The sequence below is a fragment of the Tachyglossus aculeatus genome, chromosome 1, assembly GCF_015852505.1.
Source record: "Tachyglossus aculeatus isolate mTacAcu1 chromosome 1, mTacAcu1.pri, whole genome shotgun sequence".
Lineage (NCBI taxonomy): Eukaryota > Metazoa > Chordata > Mammalia > Monotremata > Tachyglossidae > Tachyglossus > Tachyglossus aculeatus.
In genome coordinates this window covers 162,027,914-162,037,011 of record NC_052066.1, presented here as the reverse complement: position 1 = coordinate 162,037,011, position 9,098 = coordinate 162,027,914, and the positions used below count along the sequence as shown (strand labels likewise).

The 9,098-nt window shown below is 40.5% G+C and overlaps 1 non-coding gene across 1 annotated transcript; it reads left to right on the top strand.

Annotated features, from left to right (window-relative positions):
• The first annotated feature begins 5,249 nt into the window (after positions 1-5,249).
• On the top strand, positions 5,250-5,387 carry LOC119933716. Its single transcript, XR_005452603.1, has one exon. It is a non-coding gene; the product is annotated as a small nucleolar RNA SNORA7 (small nucleolar RNA).
• Positions 5,388-9,098: the final 3,711 nt, after the last annotated feature.

Genomic DNA, 9,098 nt, shown 5'->3' with positions numbered 1-9,098 from the left:
GCTGTGTGCCTTGGACAAGTCACTTCACTTCCCTGTGCTTTAGTCACCTCATCTGTAAAATGGGGATTAAGACTTTGAGCTTGGTGTGGGACAGGGACGGTGTCCAACCCAATTTGATTGTTCCCCCCCAGCATTTAGTACAGTGCCTGGCATATAGTAAGGGCTTAACAAATACCACAATTAATATTACTATTATTATGCAGAATAGCGAGTGGCTATTCTTGCAAAATTTCCAGCCAAATTTTGTGGATTTAGACAATCCAGACTGTTTCATTTTGCAAGCAAATGTTTGAAAGCCTAAACGTCCTCTGAATCACTTTAAGTTTTACCCTTCATTCACTTCAACTAACTCTCTCTCTGTATTTTTCATTTCTTAATTGACATGCTTTTCCTATAGCCTTTTACTTTTTGGTCTTTCTATTAATCTAATGTAGCTGAATTATTAATAATTTTTTTCCTACCCATTCTGGGAAACGCAGCCAGAGAAGAGAAATGTCAAAGTGAATTAGGTATGGTCAACTTAATTTTAAGAAGCTTTCTGGGCCTTCCCTGTTTTTTTTAAAAAAACTAACTTCTTTGAATGTTCATTGCACATCAGGCAAACTAAATGCTAGAAGGAAGAAACAGGAGAGAAATAAATGTGCATGAAGAAGTCTTATTAAAGGGATTTCAGAAATGGGTCAAGGCCAAAAATTCCCTGTTAAATATTAATATGCTGCCTCATCTACATCTAAGCCTATTGTTAGATTAGAGAAGCAGAACACCCTGGTGGAAAGAGCACAGGCCTGGGACTTGGTGGATTTAGCTTCAGATCCTGACTTGTCTGCTGTCTGACCTTGGCAAGTCATTTAACTTCTCTGTGCCTCAGTTTTCTCATCTGTAAAATGGGGTCTTAAGTATCTGTTAATAATTGTGGTATTTGTTAAGTTCTTACCTTGTGTCAGGCACTGGGCTAGATACAAGATAATTAAGTTGGATACAGTCCCTGTCCCACATGGGGCTCTCAGTCTTAATCTCCATTTTACAGATAAGGTAATTGAGGCACAGGGGAATGAAGTGACCTGCCCAAGGTTACACAGTAGATAAGTGGCAGAGCCGGGATTAGAACAACCCAGGTTGTTTTGACTCCTAGGCCCATGCTCTATCCACTAGCCAACACTGCTTCCGTTCTCCCACCTACTTAGACTGTGAGTCCAGGTCTAATCAATCAATCAATCATATTTATTGAGTGCTTACTGTGTGCACAGCACTGTACTAAGCTCTTGGGAAGTACAAGTTGGCAACATCTAGAGATGGTCCCTACCCAACAGTGGGCTCACAGCCCCACATTTTATATCCCAAACTCCTACATTGGCACCACCGAAGCATTGACGTGCTCAAAACCTCTTGAGACACTTTTGCATTTATTTGACAAACCCTATTAATTTAATCACTGACTTCTTCCCATATTCCCTTTCTGTTCTTTGTTCTATCTGTATTTTTTTTTTGGTGTCTATATCTCCTGTTAGATTTCAAGTTCCTATAGAGAAGAGATTGTGTCTACTAATTAAATTATATTATCCTAAGCACTTTATATGGTGGCTGTCACACAGTGGGTTTTTAACAACAATAAGAACAATAATAGTATAAATTATGTTATTATTATGGTATGGTGCATGAGTATTATATTATGGTATGGTGGTATTGTATTATTATTATTATTATGATACTTGTTAAGTGCTTAGTGTGTACCAAACACTCTAGTAAGCACTAGATCAGATACCAGCTGATCAGTCTGGACACAGTTTCTATCCCACATAGGAGTTACAGTCTCAGTAGAAGGGAATAAAATTTAAACCCCATTTTATAGCTGAGTAAACTGAGGCACAGAGAAGTTGAGTGACTTGACCAAGGTCTTGCAGCAGACAAGTGTCAGAGATGAGATTAAAACCCATGTAATCTGACTGGGTTATTGTTAGGGTAAGGGTTAGGTTTAAACCCATGCTCTCTTCACTAGGTCATGCTACTCAATCAGTCAATCATACTTATCGAACACTTAGTACTATACTATGCACTTGGGAGAGTAAAATATAATAGTTAGTAGATATGTTCCCTGCCCACAACAGACCTTCCGTCTAATCAATACATAGTATTGATTGACTGAAGTTGAATGTTGGGATGACATCACAACAATCTGCCATCCAAACTGCTACTATACTGATCCAAGCACTTAGTATAGCCCCATCTTTATTGCTGTATGAGCCTCTTTGCTGACCTCCCTGCATCTTGTCTCTTCCCTCTCCAATTCATACTTCACTCTATTGCCCGGATCATCTTTTCTAAAAAATGTTTCAGTCCACACTCTGGGCACTCCCAAGAAGTAGACTGTTGCTTAGGAGTAGCTACCACTCAGTTGAATCCTAGCAGATTTATGTCAGGGAAGGCTCATGGTTAATATGATGCCATAAAAAAGTAATGATGGGTGAATTGCAAAAGACCCAAAATTTGGGTTTGAGAGCTTCAGTTAATTTAGATACCTTTCTGAAATTTGTCTACTTTTCCTCCAATCAGAAATACCAGGATGAAAATGTCACCAGATGGAGTCCTGGGTTGAGACCAACAGATGGACTTCAGTCTCGTGACCTCAGGTTCAATAACTTGCTTGGAGAAGACACTATAATGGATTGCCCAGCACCATTTGCACTGTCCTAGATCAACAGAATTTAAAGACATGGTTCCCACTCTCAAGGAATCCAGTTTCATGGGGAACCTCATTTTATTAGTTCTTCTTGTGACTATATTTTAGGAGTGATACACACCTTTCCACACCCACACTGTCCATTTTAAGCCCCTGGAAAGAAATGTACTAAAAGGTTCATTCTTATTAAGAACAGATTATTCAAGAACTGGCTTTCCAATTTGGGGATCCCTTTCCTTTCTCCCACTAATGTTTGGTCATTTCACTGCTCATTAGCATCTAGCCTAGAGACTAACACCAAAAGAAGTTTGTCATTTGTCAGCTGCTGAAGCAGCATGCCTTAGTGGATAGAGCATGGACCTGGGAATCAGAAAGTCATGGGTTCTAATCCCAGCTCTGCCATGTGTCTGCTGTGTGACCTAGGGCAAGTCATTTCACTCTCTGTGCCTCAGTTATCTCAACTGTAAAACGGGGACTAAGACTGTGAGCCCAAAGACAGGGATTGTGCCCAACCCGATTAACTTGAATCTACCCCAGTACTTAGAAGGGTGCTTAGCACATAGTAAGTGCTTAACAAGTACCATAATTATGATTATTATTAGTAGTAGTAATAGTAGCAGGGAAGCAGGATAAAACTAGTGGATAAATTGAGTATTTTTAATTGCATCTTTTCTCACTATCCATACGCTTTGGTACCATGCAGACTCAGTGGCTAATTATATTAAAATGGATGACTTTTTCTCTGAAAAGCGCTCTCAGATCTCATAATAAGGTGCAATCAAAGTAGATCCACAGCATGGCATTTAATAACACTGTTCACAGGCATCAGATTTGCAAAAGGAAAATATAAAATACAAACCCGGTTACATTTAAATGAATATTATCCATCAGATGTGACATTCATTGAGCAGAACCCAACATGCTGGGCATGGCAGAAAACACAGTCCTTACCCAGTAATCATTGATTTATCTACCTTGGCTGTCCAGAAAAATTGTGATGTGGCATAAAGAATAGCAAAGAAACATACGAAAAGGGACTTGAAGTTTCTCTCTGCAAAAATAACCCCAAATTTATTCTCAATCACAGTCTAGGATTCAGATTATTGTTTCTTCCCTTGGATTGGAGTGATCAGTCTAGCTGATTTAAAGAGAATGTGCACTTTACATATCATAATGACACAACTGCATAGAGTCAGGTAGCCTGTCTCTCTCTGGATGTTTGCAATTATGATTCCATGTGTGCTCTTATTCGAACAGGAAAAAGAGATGAGTCAAAGCATTAGTTTTCTGATAGTCCATATCCATGCCAATCTAGTGCCAAGTTTTCTAATTACTCAAATCTATCAGTTCTCTAATGGTGAAAAACATACAAGTGATGAACAATTTACATTGCCTTCCCAGTGTCTGCCATGCTTTTTCCCCCCTAAACAATGAGCCCTGTTATCAGGTCTCTGCTTCCTTTCATTAAATCTTCTCTTTCAGAAAAAGTCTCAAGACAGAGATCAACAGAAAGCTTGTGATTTTGCCAAAAAATAGCTGAGGACAGTGCTAAAATTGACAAGTGGCAAAGAACAAAGAACAAAGGTGTAGTTGGAGTCATGACTTTTGATAAACACTGACTTTTCATTCTTTCTTTTGTTCTTTACTTTTCCACTAGATGGATATTTTGTGACCCATTGTAAAGTCCAAAGACAAAAAACTTCACTTCACTCCTTTTACTCTTAACATTTATATTTCCTTCATCAGAAATATTCCATTCACAAAAATAGCTGAGTCATTTAAAACTCTCATCAGAAAGATGATCAGAACTCTAGCTGAGATAGAGTCTGAGCCAACGAAGTGTGAGGCCATCAGAAGGAGTGGAGCCAGAGTGAAGTAAGGAGAACTGAAAAGGGGGAGGAGGGGTGAAAGGGTGAAATTGAGAGGAGGGGGGAGAATGGAGGAAGGTGTACAGTGAAATGGGAGACGGGAAAGAAGAAAGGAAAGGGAACAGGGAGAGGACAGAGAATAGGTTGTAGGTTAGGGGAAATGAGCAGCAGGTAGATTGTCAGCTGCTTTCTGTTTCATCTGTTTCATCTACAATGTCAGCCTCACCACCTAAAGGTGAGACAGTTCAAGAAGGTTCCTTTAACTGAGTGGTCAAGAAGTATCCCTATCAAATAGTCAGTTCCCATACCACAAGAAAAAGTCAGAAAGAAGTTGGGTTTCCAGACATATGCCTTCTCAAGGAAATGGTCATTATTTTTATAAGAGCTAAGCTCAAGACCCCCCAGTGTCTGATAATCAGGTGCAGGTTTTTAATGACAAGGATAAATAGCAGACTCGAGCATCAGTGATTTTGAGCACACTCGACCTCCTTCTAGATAGATGGCATTCTGCTGCTCCAATACTGGGATGTCTTAAAATGCTGAACCTGAAGGGTCACTGAGGTGGGAATGAACTCCAGATGTAATAATAACTGTGGTATTTGTTAAGTGCTTACTATGTGCCAAGTGCTAGTCTGTAAGTGCCCCTCTAGACTGTAAGTTTGTTCTGAGCAGGGAATGTGTCTGTTATATTGTTCTCTCCCAAGCCCCTCTCAGGGTCTCACCTGGAGAGTTTCCAGTACTCTACCAGTTTCCACTATGGGAGGGAGGGTCAAGCAGAGGCATACTCATTCCATTCCTAGCTTGGGCAGTAGCTAGCTAGTGGAAAGCAATCTGCTGCAAGTCAAGACTCACCTATGCTTGGCAGCAGCAGCACAGGAGAGAGTCGAGGGCGGAGACTCAAGTTTACAGCTTGGAAGGAGGCAATGGTAAACTGTAAACCACTTCCGTAATTTCACCAAGAAAACTCTATGATACATCTACCAGAACAACTGCAGATGGATGTGGAGCATTCTAGGAAAGATGTGTCCATGGAGTCGCTATGGATCAGAGGTGACTCGACAGCATAAGACAAGACTTTCCCAAGTGCTTATTATAGTTCTCTGCACACAGTAAGTGCTCAGTAAATACGATTGACTTCCTCATACTTTTTTAGCCAATACTACTACATTGACCTATGATCAAGTATCACCTGGAAAGCTGCAGAATGAAAGAATACATGCCTATTAATCAATCAATCAATCAGTGGTATTTACTGAGCACTTACTCTGTGCAGAATACTATGCTAAGCACTTGGGAGAGTACAATACAAAAGGATAGGTGTAACAGTAATGATGATAGTGTACGTTAAATTCTTACTATGTGCCAAGCACTGTTCTACGTACTGGGGTAGATACAATCTAGTCAGCTCAGAAAGAGTCCCTTCTTGACATAGGATTCATAGTTTGTGTAGGAGGTAGTAGAATTTCATCTTTGTTTATCAGATGAGGAAGGTGAAGCAGAGGGAAGTGAAATGACTTCCCCAAGGTCACAAAGCAGACAAGTGGCAGAGTCAGGATTAGAACTCAGGTCCTTCTGACTTCCAGGCCCTTGCTCTTTTCACTAGGCAATGCTGTCTGCATACTGACAATCCCTGTCCACAAGGAAATTAAAAGCACTGTTTTCTCTCTACTACAGTTAGTTAACCAGGAAGCATTTCCTAAAGAATGGCAGTCACTTCTCTAAGTTCCTCAGAACTCTCACAGGCCACTTCCGGTTTATTTCTACCTATTACTGCACAGATTCCTTGAAACACTACGTCATGGAAGAGCAGCAGGAAAGCCTAGGACATAATCATGCTATAGCCTGGCTGGTTTATATGATCTCCTAGAACCTATAATATGAGTTCACTGTCCTACAGCATCAGTGAAGATGAGGAATGTTCATGTTCTAAAGTAACAGTAAATGTACTCCTGATTCAAACAAATAAACACAAATAGAAGTAGCATTGCCTAGTGTATACAGCACATGCCAGGAAGTCAGAGGGACTTGGGTTCTAATTCTGGCCCCGCCACTTAGCTGCTGTGTAACCCTAGGCAAGTCACTCAGATTTACTGTGCCTGTTACCTCATTTGTAAAATGGGGATTAAAACAGTAACTCTCATTTGAGACATGGACTGTGTCCAACTTGAATAGCTTGGATCTACCCCAGTGCTTAATAGTCAGTCAATTATATTTATTGAGTGTTTACTCTGCAGAGCATGTACTAAGCACTTGGGAGAGCACACTGTAACAATAAACAGGCACATTCCTTGCCCACATCAAGCTTAAGGTCTAGAGGAGTGTCTGACACAATACGCCCTTAATAAAAATCATTAAAGCAAACAAAAAACACTTAGGGAGGAAAATGAAAATTCTGCCAAAGAAAGGAAAAGTTTTCCATGTTTTCTGTACTTGTTTTTGCATTTTTCTAGTGTGTCTGGCAAATGATTAACATTGGAATGTTGACCTTCTTTTGTCTTATGCTGTGGAGTTGTCTCCAACCCATAGGGGTACCATGGACACATCTCTCCCAGAACACCCCACCTCCATCTGCAACTGTTCTGGTAGTGTATCTACAGAGTTTTCTTGGTAAAAATATGAAAGTGGTTTACCACTGCGTCCTTCCGTACAGTAAACCTGAGTCTCTGCCCTTGACTCTTTCCCAGGATGCTGCTGCCCAGCACGAGGGAGTCTGAGAGGGTGGAATGTTTACCAGAAGATCAAAAATATTTAAGCTTTCAATCAGGTGAAATCCTACCCTAAAATCCAAAGCGGATCTGACAAAATCTAGGTGGACTGTCAAATAAATCGATCAATCGATTATATTTATTGAGTGCTTACTGTGTTCAGAGCACTATACTAAGTGCTTGGGAGAGTACAATACAACACAGTATTTTGGGTTTTTTTAATGGTATTTGTTAAGTGCTTACTATGTGCAAAACACTGTTTCTTGGTAGATATGCTCCCTGTTCACAAAGAGCTTACAGTCTAGAGAGGGAGAATTTAAAAAGGGAGGGCGTTCCAAGCCAGTGGAAGGTGTGGTCAGGGGTCAGCAGCCAGAAAGATGAAATCAAGGGACACTGAGACGGTGTTAAAGTAGCAAAATGTACAGAGTAGGTTATAGTAGGAAATCAGCAAAGGAGGAGGGGGTGAGACGATTGAGTGCTTTAAAGCTGATGGTAAGGAGTTCCAGTTGCATGCCCCGAGGTGGACAGCAATTACAGGAGGTTCTTGAGGTTCACCTTGCCGCTCTCTTCCTACAACCCAGCCTGCACACTTCACACCTCTAATGCCAACCTACTCAAGGTACCTCAATCTCATCTATTTTACAGCCACCCTCTCACCCATGTCCTGCCTCTGGCCTGGAATGACCTTTCCCTTCATATCAGACAGTTACTTTCCCCACCTTCGAAACCTTATTAGAGGCACATCTCCAAGAAGCCTATCTTAAGCCTTCTTTTCCTTATTTCCACTCCCTTCTGCATCACCCTGACTTGCTCCCTTTATTTATCCACCTGCCCATCTCCCAGCACTTATGCACATATCCATAATTTATTATGTCTCATCCTCTAGACTGTGAGCTTGTTGTGGACAGGGAATGTGTCTGTTATATTGTCATATTGTATTCTCCCAAGTGCGTAGTACAGTACTCTGCACAGAATATGCACTCAATAAAGACTGTAAGCTCATTGTGAGTGGCAATATGTCTGTTTATTGTTGTACTCTCCCAAGTGCTTAGTACAGGGTTTTGCACACAGTAAGCACTCAATAACTGATTGATTGATTGAGGGATGAGGAGAGAAGGACTGAAATTTTTTTTAGAAATATAATCTGGATGTTAGAGTGAAATAAAGACTGGAATGGCGATAGGCAGGAGGTAGGGAGGTCAGTGAGGAGGCTGATGCAGTAATCAAGATAGGCTGTAAGTGCTAATAATTGTGATCCAATAAGTAACAACAGTAAAAATTACCCAACAGCCATATCAAAACTCTGCCAAATATATTACGTGGCTTAATGAGTTTTCTCACTGGCAGCTTTCCAAGCTATTTATTTTTTAGACCAGGCCTTAGTCTGGACTGGAGTACAGAGCGAACTATTGCCAATGCCCTTTTCAATGGGTTAGGGAGAACTGAACCCATGAGACAGCTTTTCCACAGGTCTATATCCCTTTCTGGCAGTAACTCTAGCATTTTCATACTTTCAAGAATCCATTTTATTCACTAGAGTGGTCTTAGTGACATTTATCATCACAGTTATCAGGACATCACTCAGACGCTAAGAGAAAAAGAGCCCATAAAATCAATACTCCTCTATTACACCTAGAAATAAAAGTGAAAAGGAGGGACTGATTTGGAATATCAGGCTACAATTCCCAAGATGTTTCCTCATGGATACTCACCCACAAACAGAGGAAATTTACTTTCTCAGCTCCCTAGATATTTGATATTTTGCATGAAATCAAATATTTTGGATCCTATGAAATATTCATTTCTTTTTTTTGAGTAAAGTACATTTGAGTTTGCAAATGCCATTAT